Genomic DNA, 16977 nt, shown 5'->3' with positions numbered 1-16977 from the left:
ACAAGTATTATCTTCAGTTAATAATATACGCAAGTACTGTGACTGTAGGATTGTGGAAGGGTGGGGGGATAAAAGGGAATGTCTCTTTAGTATAAATATTTTCTGGAAATGGAAATGAAATGAGACTGTGGAGGAGGGAAGAAATATAGTTCAGAGTCTGCATTAATGAGGCAAGAAGTGTAAACCATGGAGCGAAATCTACTTAATGCCATCAAATTTCCCCCTTTTCATTGGGCTAAATGGGGGAGAAGGATTGAGCAGAGAGAATACACATAGTGTCACACACCTTAAGAGTAGTCAAGCCATTACATTCAAAAGGGCAGAAAATTATCAAAAAGAGGCCCCAACGTTTACATTGCCACTGTTTATTGTTACAGGGGATTGACAGATGAGGTCTGCAACATTGCAGGAATAATGATGACAATAGAGTTTGGTGACTGGATATGTTTTGATGTGCTTCCCCTATAGAGCTGTTTGAAAGCATGGATTCATGGTGCCAGGCCACGCTCAGTATGTCGGTGTGTTCAATGAGCGCATGTGTCTGTGCCTCTTTGTGCTGTCCACAGCTCAGCTGGACATTTCTTGACAGTGACCAGTGTTTATGGCTGTGTAAGCGTGTTAAGTAAGTTGTCACTCATGACTTGACTTTCTGTTCATCGCAGCCATGTAAGGTTAGTACCAACTGCAGACCAGGAGGAAGCCACTTTGAACACAGAGCAAAGAGAGGAAATTCACAGGGAGTCATCTCTAGATTTTCCAGATGACTGTGTCTGTATACAGCATGACAGGGCAGCATAAACAACACAGCAGGAGTTCATGCTTAACTGTACATATCATTTGGATTTGTGTCTTTTTTTCCTATCATTCTAGAATTCTAGAAGCACTCTTCCAGCTTTTTATTGTATTATTGTTAAAAGATCTCACTGTAGAGTGTCTAAGCTTTTTTAAAGCACGTCTGCAACCATCTCCAAAAGACATGAAAGAAAAGGAAAACTCAAATAGGACACAGAGCATCCAGTAAACACGAGATACGTTTTGGAAATCATCCTTTGTTTTACTTCAGTAAGCTGCTTGCTCTCTGACAAGTTAGATAATCGATCCAAATAGTTGGGGAGCATCTGAAAATAGCCGGAGAAATGACTGTGAGTGGTGACTAACAGCCATGGCTTTCCAGTTGCAATGCAGTGTGGCAGAAATGACACTGGCTTTGATGGGGCTGTATAGCTTTTTGAGATGAGCCTCTTCATGCTGCTTGCAGTTCCATTATGGCTTTGTTCGAAAGCTTGTTTACCTGCTGATAACATACACTGGTGGATTGAGGAGCACCGATCCAAAATCGTCTGCCAGAGTCACTCAAGTCCTCATTGTGGAGCGGGAGAGAGAAGAATGAATTGTTTACGCGGAGGGGAATGCAAATTTGAAAAATGTGAAATCAAACTACGGGACCAATAAGGGATCAGGAGAACTTTGCCAGGTTTTATTTTTAGCCACGGTTGCACAGCCAGTGCAAGAGTTATATGGCCGTCCTCTGCCTCTCTGAGATTTTGAAGAATTGTTGGAGGGATTTTCTGTTCATGATTTGCCCCCTCCTACTCCCTACGCTCCCAAAAAGAAAATGGAAAAGAAGACATTAAGAAAAGATTTTTAGTCTGTTTCACATCACAGTGAAACTGAATTTAAGTGGAGAAAGCCGCAGGATGCAGTAGATACGCCCTGTACCTTATTTGGAAAAATGAGAGATCATTATAAAGAGAAACACATATATGTACTCCATGCCATTGTTTCAGAGCAGCTTTTCATGGTGCCACTGCTAACAACCAGTAATGTCTTCACAGGGTGAAAGTCATGAATACAGCCATGAGGTCAGTAAAGCACAGGACATAATAAATTGATCTTGAGTTTAATAGCAAATTTGGTACTCACTTTTCCTGAAATAAATAAATAAATAAATAAACAAATAAACAAATAGGCAAATACCTCATACAAATGTATCCAAATTCACTTGAATAGTTCATAAATCATTCCTGAAAGACAGTGAGCCTGCTGAAATGGTCTCTATGACTCACTATGGCCATGTTCAAATGTGGCTTTGGTCTGACCTGAGAAAGTTGAAATCTTGCCTGCATTGCTAGTGCTTCTCCACAAGGTCCCTGGGTAGGGTATTGTTCCTACGGGTGTTGCTCCACCCTCTGTTTGTGGGTAATGAAGTGAATAGTCTACAGCTAGTGACTCCACCGGCCCAGTGTAATTAAGGGTGTCAGTTTGACACTGCTAGTTGGTCATGTACTGCAAGGGTCATGGAGCTGAGTGGAGCGGACCTGAGAGACTGAAGCACAGGACACAGGTGACTGTCTCTGTGAGGATGAAACGCCTCAGAGGGAGGGCTGAACAAGAGAGAGAATGTATGTGTGTCTGTTTGTGTATGTGTGTGTGTGTGTGTGTGTGTGTGTGTGTGAGAGAGAGAGAGTCTGTGTGTGTGAGTGTGAGTGTGGGGCTGTCGGTGGCAGCTGTCAATGGTTTGGAAAGAGAAGCAGACAGATTGTGCGTTCTGTTGGTACAGCCAGTTCGCCACCTGGCAGACTCTTCCCCGTTAGAAGTTCGAGCTGATTTTTCTTCTCGTTGGAGAAAATGTGTCCTCTGTCATGGCGCCTTGAAGTTTCACCCACAATCGGTTTGGTTCACAATTTCACATTCACTGCTAAAGAGCCATTTGCCGCTATGCACGCACCCAGTAACTTCTTAGTTAATGCAGTGAAAGCTCTCGTGCACGGAACAGGGAGATCCACCAGAGCACATGTAGAGGAAAAAAACTAAGAAAACAAATGATGTTAAGAATTCTTATCATTATAACTCTTAGAGCAAAAATATAACCTCTGATGGACCAACTGAAATGACACACTCCCTTCAAACATGACTTGTATCATCAGTGTGTTTTTATCCTGGTTTAATTTGTCTTTCATTTACACTGCCCACTTTGGCTTGTCCCTGCCCAATGAATAATTCAGACGAAAACTGTCAAGTCTGATCTGCGTTAGAATAGAAATGCCTCCCCTTGTCCTTCACTGGTCTTGGAAAAAGATCTGATTGACAGAAAGTGCTAATACTTCTCTCTGATAACAGACTGACGCCTCCCCTTCTTATTAGTTAGTCATTACCAATATCACACCAGAGATCTGTCATCTCACAATTTTGTCCTGTAATGCATATGCACAGCTCGCGCTGCCTAACGAACCCGGGGCTGCCATCTCACATGGTAATATAGAACAGCACTGCTCGGCTACACTCAAAAATCTGGGACCCGAAGCTGCTGCCATAAATTGTCAGATGCATTAAATTAGGTCCTCGTTTTACTTTCCTCCCCCCAAACAGACGCTGCGTTGTTGACGCTTTCTATTTTATTAGGATTAGGGAGAGGAAAGGCATAGACTAAGGGATTAAGAGTGTGTACTGTTTACTCTAAAACTGCAACTGTTTCTTTCTTCCTTTCCTTCTTTTCTTTCTTAGCCACTTGCTTTTAAGGGTGTGTTTAATCCAGTTTCTTGGCCATTTTTTTTCTGAGGAGTTATTTTCTGTATGTATGTATACAATATTAGAAAATAACTCATACTCTGAAATGACTTCCACTAACTGAATTGCGTGTCATAACAGTTTATGACTGTGGTGGCTGTTAAATGGCTATGATTGAATTACTATCAGCCATAACTGTTTCTGAAACAATACCAGTTTAACAGTTCAAGCAACAAAAACCTCTCCTATGACACTAAATGATTTTTAAAACATGTTTATACTATAGCATTTCTGTACTCAGAAGCCACACAATACGTGATTGCATAAAGACAATAGCATGCAAGACCAAAGCTGAAGGTGGAAGCCTTGATGTCCAAACCACTTAACTACTGTCCTTCCATTACAGGAAAGCAGAGAAGTCAGTTGCAACAGAAGGCCCAGTTGACCCCTAGTTGTGACAAGACGACACACATGGTTCCTACTCTTCCAGGAAAAAGGGGGAGAAATTTAAATGGAGGTATACACCAACTGCCAAGTGTGGGAATGAAAAAGCTTTCTGTCCAAGTTGTGTGAGTAGAAAGACCGGAAAAAAGACAGATAGCGACTGGGGGAGGGGAAGGGAGGAAAACTACTCCTGAAAGATGAGGCGATGTGTACAAAAGTTTCTCTGTTAGTCTTGCGCATGTGTGTGTGTGTTTCTGATTGTGTGTGTGTGTGTGTGTGTGTGTTGGTGGTGGTGGTGTCGGTCAGTGCCAGTCCAGCATGGCCCTCACGGGGAGCTGCTGTGAGTCTGATGGCAGTTCAGGACATGGCCCCATTTGTTCAGAGAGTTATGCTGCTGCTGTGTGTTTTGAATAGACAGCGTTTCCCTTTGTGTCCATCGATCAAAACAGAGGGGCAAAGTTAGTCAGCAAGTTGCATAGCTTCTGCATTCTGACTCTTCAAGCCTCTTTTGTATGAAGTTGGACACAATGTTTTTCACTGTGTGCGACCTGCCCAGAGCCATGCTGAAGGTAAGAGAGGGACTTTTCCAAATAACTGAATGTGCTGGAAAAATTGCAGTTGAACGTGACTGAGATATTCCAAATATTTGTGTTTTTCTGAATCAAATGCAACCCCAAAATGCTGTGTTCTCTTGGATGTCACAGCGCATGCAAACAGAAACTAGTAGCTCAAGCTAAATAATTTATACGCTTTTTATCTGATCTATTTTCTAACCACAAAACTATTTTGCCTGTGAATCCCTGGCACTTTTGATATTACCTGAAGGCAAATGGTACAGATTTATACAAGTTATTTACAACAAGAGCCAAGCCATTCCTCTGAAAACTAGGCTACAGATCAAAGGATTGTTTTGATCTCTACTTAGCATATTTGTTTAACCTAGCCAGTGATTCTGAAAAGTGCACAAGCTTTTTGGTGATATGCAGAGCATCCTTTATCCTTCTTTCTCTTGTGTTAGCGCTGGATTTAAGTACTTTCTGTATTTAGGAGACAACTGGATTTGCCAGCTTTTGAAATTTAGTTGCCCACTGCTAGCAGTCTTGGCACTCCAAAATAGATAGACTAGGTATGTTCCACAGCTAATCCTGATCGGCCTTGTAATAGTATTTGTGGACTGTACAGCACCCAATTAGGGCATAATGTGTTATTTTTGTTTCTGTTAAGTTGGATTAAATATGAAAATATGGTTGTTTTTGCACTTCTTCCCCAATGTTTACTTTTTCATTTGCATATTTTGTTTGATTTTTGAAGTCGGCATTTAGCATTTAGCTTGGTGTCAGTCGGGGAAAACACTGCAAAACACAACGCTTTCTGTGTACCACAAACATGGCAATCAGGGTATTTTTTTCTGGAAAGCTGTAGGTGTGTGTGTGTGTGTGCCTGTCTCTGTGTGTGTGTGTGTGTGTGTGTGTGTGTGTGTGTGTGTGTGTGGCCAAGAATCATATAATTCTCTCTTAGTTTGGGTTAGTGGGATGATACCAGGTTTATTCACACACAGATACACACAGACAGAGAGGGGGGGGGGAGGAGAGAGAGAGAGAGAGAGAGAGAGAGAGAGAGAAAGGGAGGGAGAGAGAGAGAGAATGAACAGAGGTTGATGGCTCACAAGAGGGATAAACCTGGGAAGTCATGCTGTAAATGTGTTTTACAGAAAACAATGAAAGGAGCGGACAAAGCGATTGTGGCAAAGTCCTTTGGAAAATGGCAAAGCAGCTCTCAAAGGTCCAGGACCATGGAGAAGCCGGATGAGCCTCGGGAGGAAGGCGAGGACGAGAGCCCTTCCAGCTGCACCTGTGAGTCCTCCAGAAAAGGCAAGGCATCAAGAGCAGAGACTAGTTTCCCCACGTTTTGTTTCTTCATATGTGTAAACACAAACAAACACACACACACACACAAATATATACCAAATACAGACACATATACATATATACACAAACTCATATACATAGGCCGTAAATACACACACACAGACTCACACACACACACACACACACACACACACACACACACACACACACACAACTTTAGCTATTGCTGCTCAGTGGCTGCTTTTGCGATTAACTGTGACTCGTTTGGACTGATGCTGCGGCCTGCCTCCCCGGTATAAACAAACAAATAGCATTGTTAGATGGGAGGAGAATTCCTTTTTTTTTTTGAGGGAGAGGGAAAGTGTGTCCCTAATGATATGGGCCTGCCAGAAAAAAAAGACAAAGCAAAAAAGCACAAAAACAGTCACAGGTGCTTGGGAAAAGAGAAAAACGGACTGAATGGTCACTGAAGTCCCGCAGGAGGCCTTTCACTGGCCGCCAGTACAGTGGGTGGACTTTTGACAAGGACGTTTGTTTAGAGCCAGGTGGAGCAGTTAACTGAGCATGCTCCCATAAACTCCTATTCATATGCTAATGTGGCTCAAAAAATAACTTTTTATTTATTTCACTCCAATGCTGCGGACAAATAATTATAGGGCTGCCGCAGGACGCATTAAGACCAACAGAAATTGCACAAAAGCAAACTGGTCTTCCAGTTATTTTAGTGTCCATTACGCTATACGTATTAGAGATGTGGAAATCAGCATGCTTAAATTCACTAAAAAGCTTAACTGCTATCCAAATCTACTATATCAGAAACAATCAGAGAAATCAAGATGGGAAGGGTTTTACAAATGTAGTGTCCATTCAATTAGACATTATTTTGTTCTATTTTTCACCCTTTTTACTTTCCACACATAATGTGCACTGCTTGTTCCCTTTGTACTAAATAGTACAAGATAATTGCTCTGTTGCAACTGTGTAAATTAATGGCCTTGAGGCTGAATTTTATTTCATGCTGAAAAGATTAACATTTTTAAAACTGGAGTTCACCATAATAATTTAACCTTAGGCAGGTCATACATGTATTGACTAAATTCCCTTCCCCTTAACTTTACTTAATTGTTGAATTAATATACCAAAAAAACGACCTGATGGCACCCAATTGTCAGTTTTATACTAATTCTTTGCGTTTGCATAGATTCTGTTGAAGTCAGTCATGTCATACCATATTCATGTTGCAAATAAATTGAAGTCCACACGTGTAAGGGTTGCCTGCACATGTAAAAGGGGTTGAGGAAAGCGAAAATGACTTACGAAAATGAAAGCTTGTGCTGCCTTTTTTTCCAATCACAAATGTTTTCCCTCCAAACACTACCGCCGTTAGTACTGTTGCAAGGGCAAGGCCACAGACACTGCTATGTTTGACTACACTTGAACTTTGTACACTCTTAATGGTGTTTTGTACAGAGTATTTAATATATATACGCTCCTGTCATATAGACTCTCTCTCTCTCTCTCTCTCTCTCTCTCTCTTTTCATTCCTAATCCTTCCATAGGAGTCTTTCAGAATATACTTAACCTTCATCCATTTCAACCTGCATTGTCTGATACATTTGGTGTAAATACAAGATTGTGTTAATAAGAGTGTTTAACTCACATTTAAAGTGGGAAATCATAGTATAAAAACGACAGCCCCAGTAGGGGTCTAAACTGTTCCTTATGGTTCAGAAGTCATACATTGGTGCAAACATGGGCCTCTCAGGGATACGAATATCCCAATGGGCACACATGGGCCTTCACAGTTTCCGTTAAAATCCCACCTTGCAGTTTATGCCTGTGCACGAAAACAAGCAAGGTGTAAAAATCATATCTGTTAATGTGGACATTTGTTATCTGCTGCGGCTTCTCTATATTTTAAAATATTTCTTCCTCTGAAAATCTCCCATTACCACCACCTCCGGATCACTCTCCATGCTCCATCTCTCCACACTCTGAGAGATAGACAGAGAGAGAGAGAGAGAGAGAGAGAGAGAGAGCGAGAGAGATAGACAGAGAGAGAGATAGACACAGAGAGAGAGAGAGAGACAGAGAGAGATAGACAGAGAGAGAGATAGACAGAGAGAGAGAGAGAGAGAGCGAGAGAGAGACAGAGAGAGATAGACAGAGAGAGAGAGAGAGAGAGAGACAGAGAGAGACTCAGTGCTTCCCACTCCGTGTCCTTCTCACCTGCACTCTCCAGCTTGCCGAGGTGCAGCGCTGCCCAAGCCCATTTCCACGCTTGCTCTATATGGTCTTTTAGAAATAGCATCAAAGGCGTTGTCATCTGCACCTTTTGGCTCTCCTCTGCAGACTCATTTAGGCGGGGCGGTCCCGGTGGACAGTGCTCCCATCTCTGCCATAACCCTGTAGTGCTGAATGTGTGGTGTAATTATGGACTAGGACAGCTGCCAGGTAGTAATGCAGCAGCACAGAGATAGGGGCTCGTGATGGTGAGATGACTATTTCTGCCTTTTCCCTCCACGTTTAAGTGTTTGGAATGGAGTGAAAAACCAAATGCTTGGAATACCTAAATGCTTGAATCAAAAGCTTCAACTAATTGATGCATCATTTTTTTTTTCCCCAGATCATTTTAATAGCTTTGTATTTACTTTATTTTCTGTAAACCCTAATCCTTTTTACCAATTATGATAGGGGAAGTGTAATTTTAGATTTTTGTGTTTCTTAGTTTTTTTTTTTGTTTTTTTTTAAATTACACAAAACTCATAATTATCTTACTCCTCGGTGTGTTACAATAACTGTTTATGATTTGTCAGTAATCAGAATTCAGTAAATCTGTGCAGCATGGTACATGTGTGTGTGTGTGTGTGTCTGTGTGTGTGTGTGTGTGTGTGTGTGTGTGTGTGTGTGTGTGTGTGTGTGTGTGTGTGTGTGTGTGTGTGTGTGTGTGTGTGTGTGTGTGTGTGTGTGTGTGTGTGTTTCTGCTCGGTGATAATTAGAGTGAAGTTACCTAACTTCCTCTCAACTGAGCTGTGTGAAGCGTTTGGAGGAAGTGCAGCTCTGTGCTCTGGAGTGCTGGCTCTTGGTAAGCCTGCTTAGGTTATGCCATTGAGCGATCCTGAAGTGTGAAATTGTATCCCGGTACTGGTTCTGTAATCGTTCCGAGGGAGTCTTGTTAAATGGTTTACTTGGCACTTTTGCGGGGCATTTGCTGAAGATAGCAAAGACACAAAGACTGCCCATGATCGGATTAACTGCGCTGTGGAATGATGTAACTCTTTTGTCTTTGCTTGTGTGACATGTTTTCTATGGCAACAGAGCACTGGTCAACTTCGAAATGTAGGCCACAAACGTGGTAAGGGTAGGGTGGTCTTAAGTTTTGTCAGCAGTGTGACATGGATGGTTGTGATAATGTTAGAATGGAAAACTTTTACTGTAAACAAAGACATAATTTCAGATTTGTAACCATTCTTAGAATTATCCTCAGCTCTCCTACACACAGAGGACTTGTTAGCATAACCAATGGATTACTGCAGACATACTATAAAAGTCAAACAAATGCTCTGCAGTTAAATCATTTACATAAGTGGCACTACCACTCATTTCTTTGAAGATGTTGTCAGGGGCAGATTAATTAAGGTCTGACTCTGAATACATTTATAGTATCAGTGGGGCTCTACCCATCACCCAGTGTATTATTTTATCTAGTTAACTAAATTTAAGCAAAATTAAGCATATTTTCTGAGATATTAATGTTCTATTTGTAAATCTTGAATTTTATGATGACTGGACATTTGGTTGGTCACAGGGCTTTATAGTGTTGCCTTTGCCTGTCTATGGACATTGTCATCAGTTGTCAGCCTAACTGAATTTTACAGTCTTTACTTTGAGTACAATTCATTATCCAACTGGCACCTCTGATGGACCGAGAATCTGCATTTGCCAAAGTGTTCATGTTTGATAAATGCACATTATTTTACAGTCTGTCCCTTTGATTTTGGACATGACCATAGCAAGTCCTATTCCCCCACTATACTAGAAAGAAGCAAAAAATGACTGCATTTACTGGAGCTTTAGATGCTTGTTTATCACTTTTAAATACCATCATCTCTGCCGAAATCCCCTCTCAAAAGAACCTTTCACTTGCTGGAATAAATTCAAATTAAAATTTAAATCCTTCTTTGCATTTCTTCAGCCTCTTTTAAAATAGCTGCCTCCTTTTAGAAAGCTGTTTATGTAGTGATCTGTTCATAATCCAGTTTGTTTCTCAACAGCAAAAAAAGAGGGAAAAAAAACAAGAAGAAGGGGAAAACACTGAAATCGTATTATCACTATCTTAGAGTGATGATGCGAGAAGGCTGAGAGTGTCTGGATCTGGGGGAAGTTTTCAAAGTGCTAAATCTGAAGAATGTCGCAAATGCCTTTTGATCGACTACTCTGAGTGAACGCGACATGCATTTGACTTGCAAATGCTAATAGTTAAATTGTACGGCAAAAACTCTGATGTATCAGATGCCTTTTGTGATGTTATTTCAAGAATGAGGACAATGGCAAGCTCCAGCCAGATGTATGGGAATCTCTGAGCTTGAGCACTTTTCATGCAGGATGATAGTGTGTCGTATATTTGGCGGATATGTGTCAGCTCAGTGTGCTGAAGTGTGCAGAGGTAGAAGATCTCCCTATAATGCCAAACATCTACAACAATCCCCCCCAAAACAGACATCCGTACTTCCTACATCAAAGTCATCGCAGTGTCACTTTTCATCTTAGCCTGGTAAAAAGAGAGGGTGTGCCCTTTCAGGCAACTCCTTGCCAGGCAGTGTTGAGAAATTCGTGTAAACAAATAATTTCAATAATCCCCCCATCTCCATCTGTATTTTTTTTCCATTTTAAAAAGAATAAATACAGTACAGTGATTAATAACACAAAAGTCTTTTTTAGGGGTCTCTTTGGAGTGGGCTAGATTGGATTTATTGTTGGAGGACAAATTATAATTGTATCTGGTAAAAGTTGGCAAAGATCTAAACAAAAGGAAATCAGTGGCCGAGCCCACTAATCACTTGGAGCGAGCTCCTTGGGCAGAGGGAAACTTACCTCATAATCAATTTCTTTGTTTTGTTCAAAGGGCATTTGCATGTTGATTCGGTGTGGCACTTTGGTTGCAATCAAAACATTGTCATCCATGTTAATAAGTGGGTTTATTTTCTCTCTTTAGTGGGCCATGGGAATAGCAGAGACAAACTAAAACACTAATTCAAACTTGTTTGAAAGGCCAGATTGAACATGAAATATGCATTTTAATAATTAAGGGCAGATTCAAGTCTTCTACTTATCATAGAAGAAATGTTGCCGGCAAACCTGTGCAAATGGAACACAGAAGGACTTTATGATGCAAAGGCGTGAACCTGTTTGCATATGTGTGTGTGTGTGTGTGTGTGTGTGGGGGGGGGGGGGGGCACTCACGGACCACCTAGCTAAAAAACAAACAGTATATTACACAATAGGCCTACTCTCTGAACCACCTTGCTTATTGTCTTTGCACCTTGCTTATTGTGCCAGAGGATTCATATGATTGAAACTAGCGTAGTGTTGCAGAATCTGTTTGGATTTACATTCAAAGTTCAATTTGCAAACAATTCATCTATATTATATTTTACCACGTCTCCACGTCTGCTCGCGGACCACTTGGGTAGCTTGCGGACCACACTTTGAGAAACACTGCTCTATACTGTCTTACTAGTCCAACTGCAAAATAGTAGTACAGCAAAGTATCGTTGATATACTTTATTGGTTTGAAATGCTTTTCGCATACATCGAGAATGTTTTTTTATTAGTCTACAGAATTCAAAAGAGCTGGAAATTGGATCCATAGTGGGGTTGTTGACATCTAATGAATCTAATTCTAAATCTTGTTGAACACTGTCAGCTTTTGCAGACTTCTGCTAGACTTGGCAAACATATTTAGCCCACCCCTCTCCTCCATGAGCTCCTCCACATATTGGGCCTTCTTTTGAGCTTCCCTGATGTTTCCTGCTGAGGTTAATGAATTCACACCACGTTGACATTTTAGCATGTTAGCCATCAGACAGCCAGTTAAGGTATTGCAAATGTGCAAATTACACCAACTTCATGGCAAACCGTGCAGTGGGTACAATCTGTGAGGCATTTCCAGATTTATGTAGTAATGTGCGTATTCATGGCATAGACAGTATAAGATTCCCGGTTTATGTGTCTTCAGTTTCTTCTGCTGGAGTGCTGGTCTGGTTTTGTAAATTACTGTCTCACCACTGGTTTGCACAATAGCATGATGCTGTGACATTCTAAAACCTACAAAACTAGCACACAAACACCATTTTAACTGTTAAAAGGATAATTTAATTGAAAGGATAGTTTAAACTGCAAAACATTATGCCATGCTGGTGCTGGTACAAATTATGTGTTTACTTGCCATAAGATTGAAAAAGAGCCATACTGCATAGCATTAGTGTTCGAGGGCAAGGTCACCATCCACTGCTCGTGTATGTAAAAGAGCTTCCAGTCATTGTACCAACTAACAGAGACCATCATTTATTTTTTGGGATCCTTTTAACCATAGCATGTTAACACGACAACTCACTCCATGTAATTGAAATGTTTCATTATTGTTGAGGGTTGTGCAGGCCTATTTTAGACAGAAATTGTGTCATTTGGACACATAAGTGAACATTCTGATAGACATCATTAGATACTACAGTATAGTGGCACTGTAGAGGAACATACTACTTAAAAATCTAAGTGCCTCAACAAAGGACCAAGTATTTGTTTGCTGTTACATTTTGCTAACTATATATTTACACTATATTGAGAAGAAGAATAGTCTAATGGCTAGATCTATATGCAAATACAATATGTGGGCTGATATACATTTATCATTAATGACTGTAACTTAATTATAATTAGTTGCAAATATCCAAGAAACAATAGCCAATGCAGAACTTATACCACCAGGGCATACTCATTGTTTTACAAACTTAAAGTACAGAACAATCTGCAAAATATACATCTAAGTCTGTACCAAAATCTATCAATGTCAAATGAATGGCATCACCGCTGAAATTGACCTAAGGCAGTACAGTAAGGCACTATAGATGAAGCTACCATGAAATAGCTAGCCAGCTAACTGAAACAAATGCCGAGCTATAGTTGCACCATTATGTTTTAAGGTTACTTTAGCTTTTTCTAACACAATCTGACTAAAGTGTGCTTTAATATTATGTGAAAGTTTATAAATCTGGAGATTGAAATGATGAACCAACTTCTGCCAATAGAAGTGTGGTGAATGTCTTTCTCCTAGCTAAATGTCACTCAACTCAAACGATTGTCCTTGCTGCAAAGGAGTTTTCGTAACTTATTGTCAATGAAAATGTAAGTGTATAAAAATGATAACATTTAGATAGTTTGAGATTCTGTACAAGTAAATCTGTCATGTGTAGTGTAAACACAAGAGTTTTATAGGAAATATCAGCCATAAGGAGGTTGATAGGTTGATATGAATCGATAACTGTCGAAGGTGGCAAATATATCAGTCTATTTCAAATCAGTAGAGGGCATAAAAGGTAGGTCATTTTATTACAGTGCATGAAAATGCACTGTTCTGTTATCCGAAGTATTCTTCTTATTACAGTGCATGAAAATGCACTGTACTGTTCTTCCTAGGCTTCTTATTATTATTCCCCTTACCACTTTTCCCAAGACACAATTTAACTTAGAAACTTCATTCAAACTTTGTAACGTAGGGTCTTCAAACAGATCGGGTTGCTATGTCTTTTTCAACTTTGAAACTTTTATACTTTTTAAACTATTAAAGAAAAAAACTTTTTAAAAAATCCCCATAGACTTAACATTGCCGATTATGACATCATGCCATTAAGAACGGCCAGGTGTTCAGGCCACCTGCAGCCTCTGGCTTTAAGCATACAATCTGGGTCAATTAAGACTACACATCCTATTCAACTGTTTCCCTCTGCCCAAAATTGTTTCAAAAATAAAAAGTCCTCACTACAATAATCCACTGTTAAACAATGTAACCCATTAAACTACTGAACTTTTTTACATTCAACTTTTAAACGGTCTACTTTTAAACTATCATTAAACTATCTATATATTAAACTAGCTGTCTATCAACAACGTTTAAACTATCTACATTCAACTTTTAAACTTTTAAACTATATACATTCAACTTTTAAACAGTCTACTTTTAAACTATTATTAAACTATCTATTAAACTAGCTGTCTATCAACAACTTTTAACTTGTCATCAACTATGTCAACACTTGTCATCAACTATGACTCCTACCCACTGTAGCTAGTTAGCATGGTTAGCATGTTAGCATTGCTAGCACTGTTAGCATTTTTAGCAAAACTGATAAAAATGATTAGCTAGGTTAGCTAAGTCATATGGTTAGCATACTTAGCATGTTAGCATTGTTAGCATGCTAGTTAGCATAGTTAGCATAACTACTAAAATGATTAGCTAGGTTAGCTAAGTCACATGGTTAGCATACTTAGCATGTTAGCATTGTTAACATGCTAGTTATCATAGTTAGCATAACTACTAAAAATGATTAGCTAGGTTAGCTTAGTCACATGGTTAACATAGTTAGCATGTTAGCATTGCTAACATAGTTAGCATGTTTAGCAAAACTGCTAGAAAACGTTAGTTAAGTTACCTAAGTAGCATGGTTAGCATAGTTAGCATTGCTAACATGTTTAGCAAAACTGCTAGAAAACGTTAGCTAAGTTAGCTAAGTAGCATGGTTAGCATGTTAGCATTGCTAGCACTGCTATAAAACATTAGCTAAGTAGCATGGTTAGCATAGCTAAAAATCTTAGCATAACTGCTAGCAAACATTAGAGCCATTCCAACTTTCAGTTATCGTCAAATATCTACCTATGCACAGCCATTAAACTATTTAAATATCAACATTCATTAAACTTCCAGTCTGTCAACAACTTTTAAACTATTTACCTTCAACTTTTAAACGGTATACTTTTAAACTATCATTAAACTATCTATTAAACTAGCTGTCTATCAACAACTTTTAAACTATCTACTGTCTATAGACAACTTTTAAACTATCTACATTCAGCTTTTAAACAGTCTACTTTTAAACTATCAACTTTTATTAAGCTATGCAACCACCATGTCTATCCTAGCATCACTGTAGTAACCATCTCTGTATTATCTGTTTTAACTATACATGATATTTTACATCACAACTTTAGCATTTTCATGCACTGGTAATTCCTTGGAATTGCATTTCTAGTTATTATTACAGTGCATGAAAGTCTTCTTCTTCTTCTTCTTTTCTTCTTCTTCTTCTTCTTCTTTTCTTCTTATTCTTCCCACAACTTTCTGCGACTAATTCAGCTTCAACTGTTTAACGTAGACTTTGCGTTACGTTTTTCCCCATAGACTTTGCATTAGCACTATGACATCACAATGGACTAATTAACTTGATTTGCACCTGTATCAACTTCCAGCTGCTCACTACTAGGACCCATCAAAGGGCCAGTTAAACTGATTGCACCTGTATCAACTGCTTTCTGCTTAACTAGGCCAACTCTCTGTGTCTCTCCATTCTACAAGGATATAAGGCACATTCCATCCAACTTTCTATCCATTCATCCTCTTCAAACCATTCACTCATCCACCCATTAAACTATCCATCAACATCCATTAAACAATCTGCCTATCAACATCCATTCAACTTTCTGTCTATCAACATCCATTACACTATCTACATTCAACTTTTAAACTATGTACTCTGTCTCAGGCTTTAAGCATACAATCTGGCTCTCTTAAGACTACTATTTCCTCTGCCCACAACTGTTTCAAAATAAATGTCCTCACTACAATAATTCACTATTAAATAATTTAACTATTTAAACTACTCAACTATTTAACTGTTCAGCCATTTCAACTGTCAGTTGTTATCAACTATGACTCCTGCCAACTGTTTCAAAATAAAAGTTTGTTTGGCATTTTATGTTAATATACAGTATGTTTATATTTTCATGCACTGGTAATTTCCTCGAAATTACATTTTCTAGTTTCTTATTATTCTTTATTATTGGTAAATTTAGTCAAAATCTAGGAGGTTGTTTGTTGCTAAGGTGTTTTGTAGCTACATGCCTTAGCGGAAGACTGCTAAATGAGAGGGCAATAGACAAAGTAGATTTCACTTAAATATAGGCACTCCACACAGTTACATAAACTTATCTATGATCTTCTGCAAGACTGTCATATCAACCCATTAACGTTAAGGGTGACCCTGAACAGTGAAACAAATTCTTACCTCAAAGACATCACTTGCTAGTGCTCACAGGAGAAAAAAGATGAAGATATGTGTGGAGATTTTGACCCAACTATAGGTACTCATTGAGAATCCATGGTGGGGTCATCGTCCGATCGTGTCTGTTTGCAGTGCCCCATTATCGCCACAGTGTGTTGCTAATATCTGGCCCTCTGCAGCTGGGACAAGCACTGAGGGAGACCGGGCTGGGCTGGGCTGGGTTGGGTTGGGTAGGCAAGGTCAGCATAGCCTGATGAATAGATGGTGCTCTTACAACAGCACTTACCCACATGTGTTCAGGTGTAGTGTTCTGTGTGCAAGTGAATAGGAGAATAGCATATAGTGTGGGGCTCACTTTCTACAAATGAACTATGGGTAGAGATCCTGCGGGCGCAGCTGTGTACAGATTGCTGTCAGACAAGTTGCAGGGCGTGTTTTCTATACGGTGCTGCATTTTGATATATGAGATAATGGTTTTAAACAGCCTCCGCTCATTAACATGCTCTCCTCTTGCACTGAGTCTGCGTTTCCAGCTCTGGTGTCTAGGAAATACAAGCTGACATACATATCTGTAAGTGTGTATTTTATCCCTCTACAGCTTAGCTTTAACAAAGAGGTATAAACTGAGTGATGGCATGCTAGATTATAGCATCAAATGTCATGTACCCAAAAGACAGATGGAAATTTTCTGCTTACCTGACGGAAAAGCATGCAAGTTTATAGCACTTAAAGTTGCTATTTAATGCAGTGCTGGATACATTAGCTCTGTGTATAGGTTTCCTATTGCCTTATGTGGAGGGCCAAACAATAGGGTGCATTGACAT

Source organism: Alosa alosa, chromosome 1 (assembly GCF_017589495.1).
Source record: "Alosa alosa isolate M-15738 ecotype Scorff River chromosome 1, AALO_Geno_1.1, whole genome shotgun sequence".
NCBI classification, from domain to species: Eukaryota; Metazoa; Chordata; class Actinopteri; order Clupeiformes; family Clupeidae; genus Alosa; species Alosa alosa.
The sequence above is the reverse complement of the archived record's forward strand: the minus strand, read 5'-3'. Positions refer to the sequence as shown.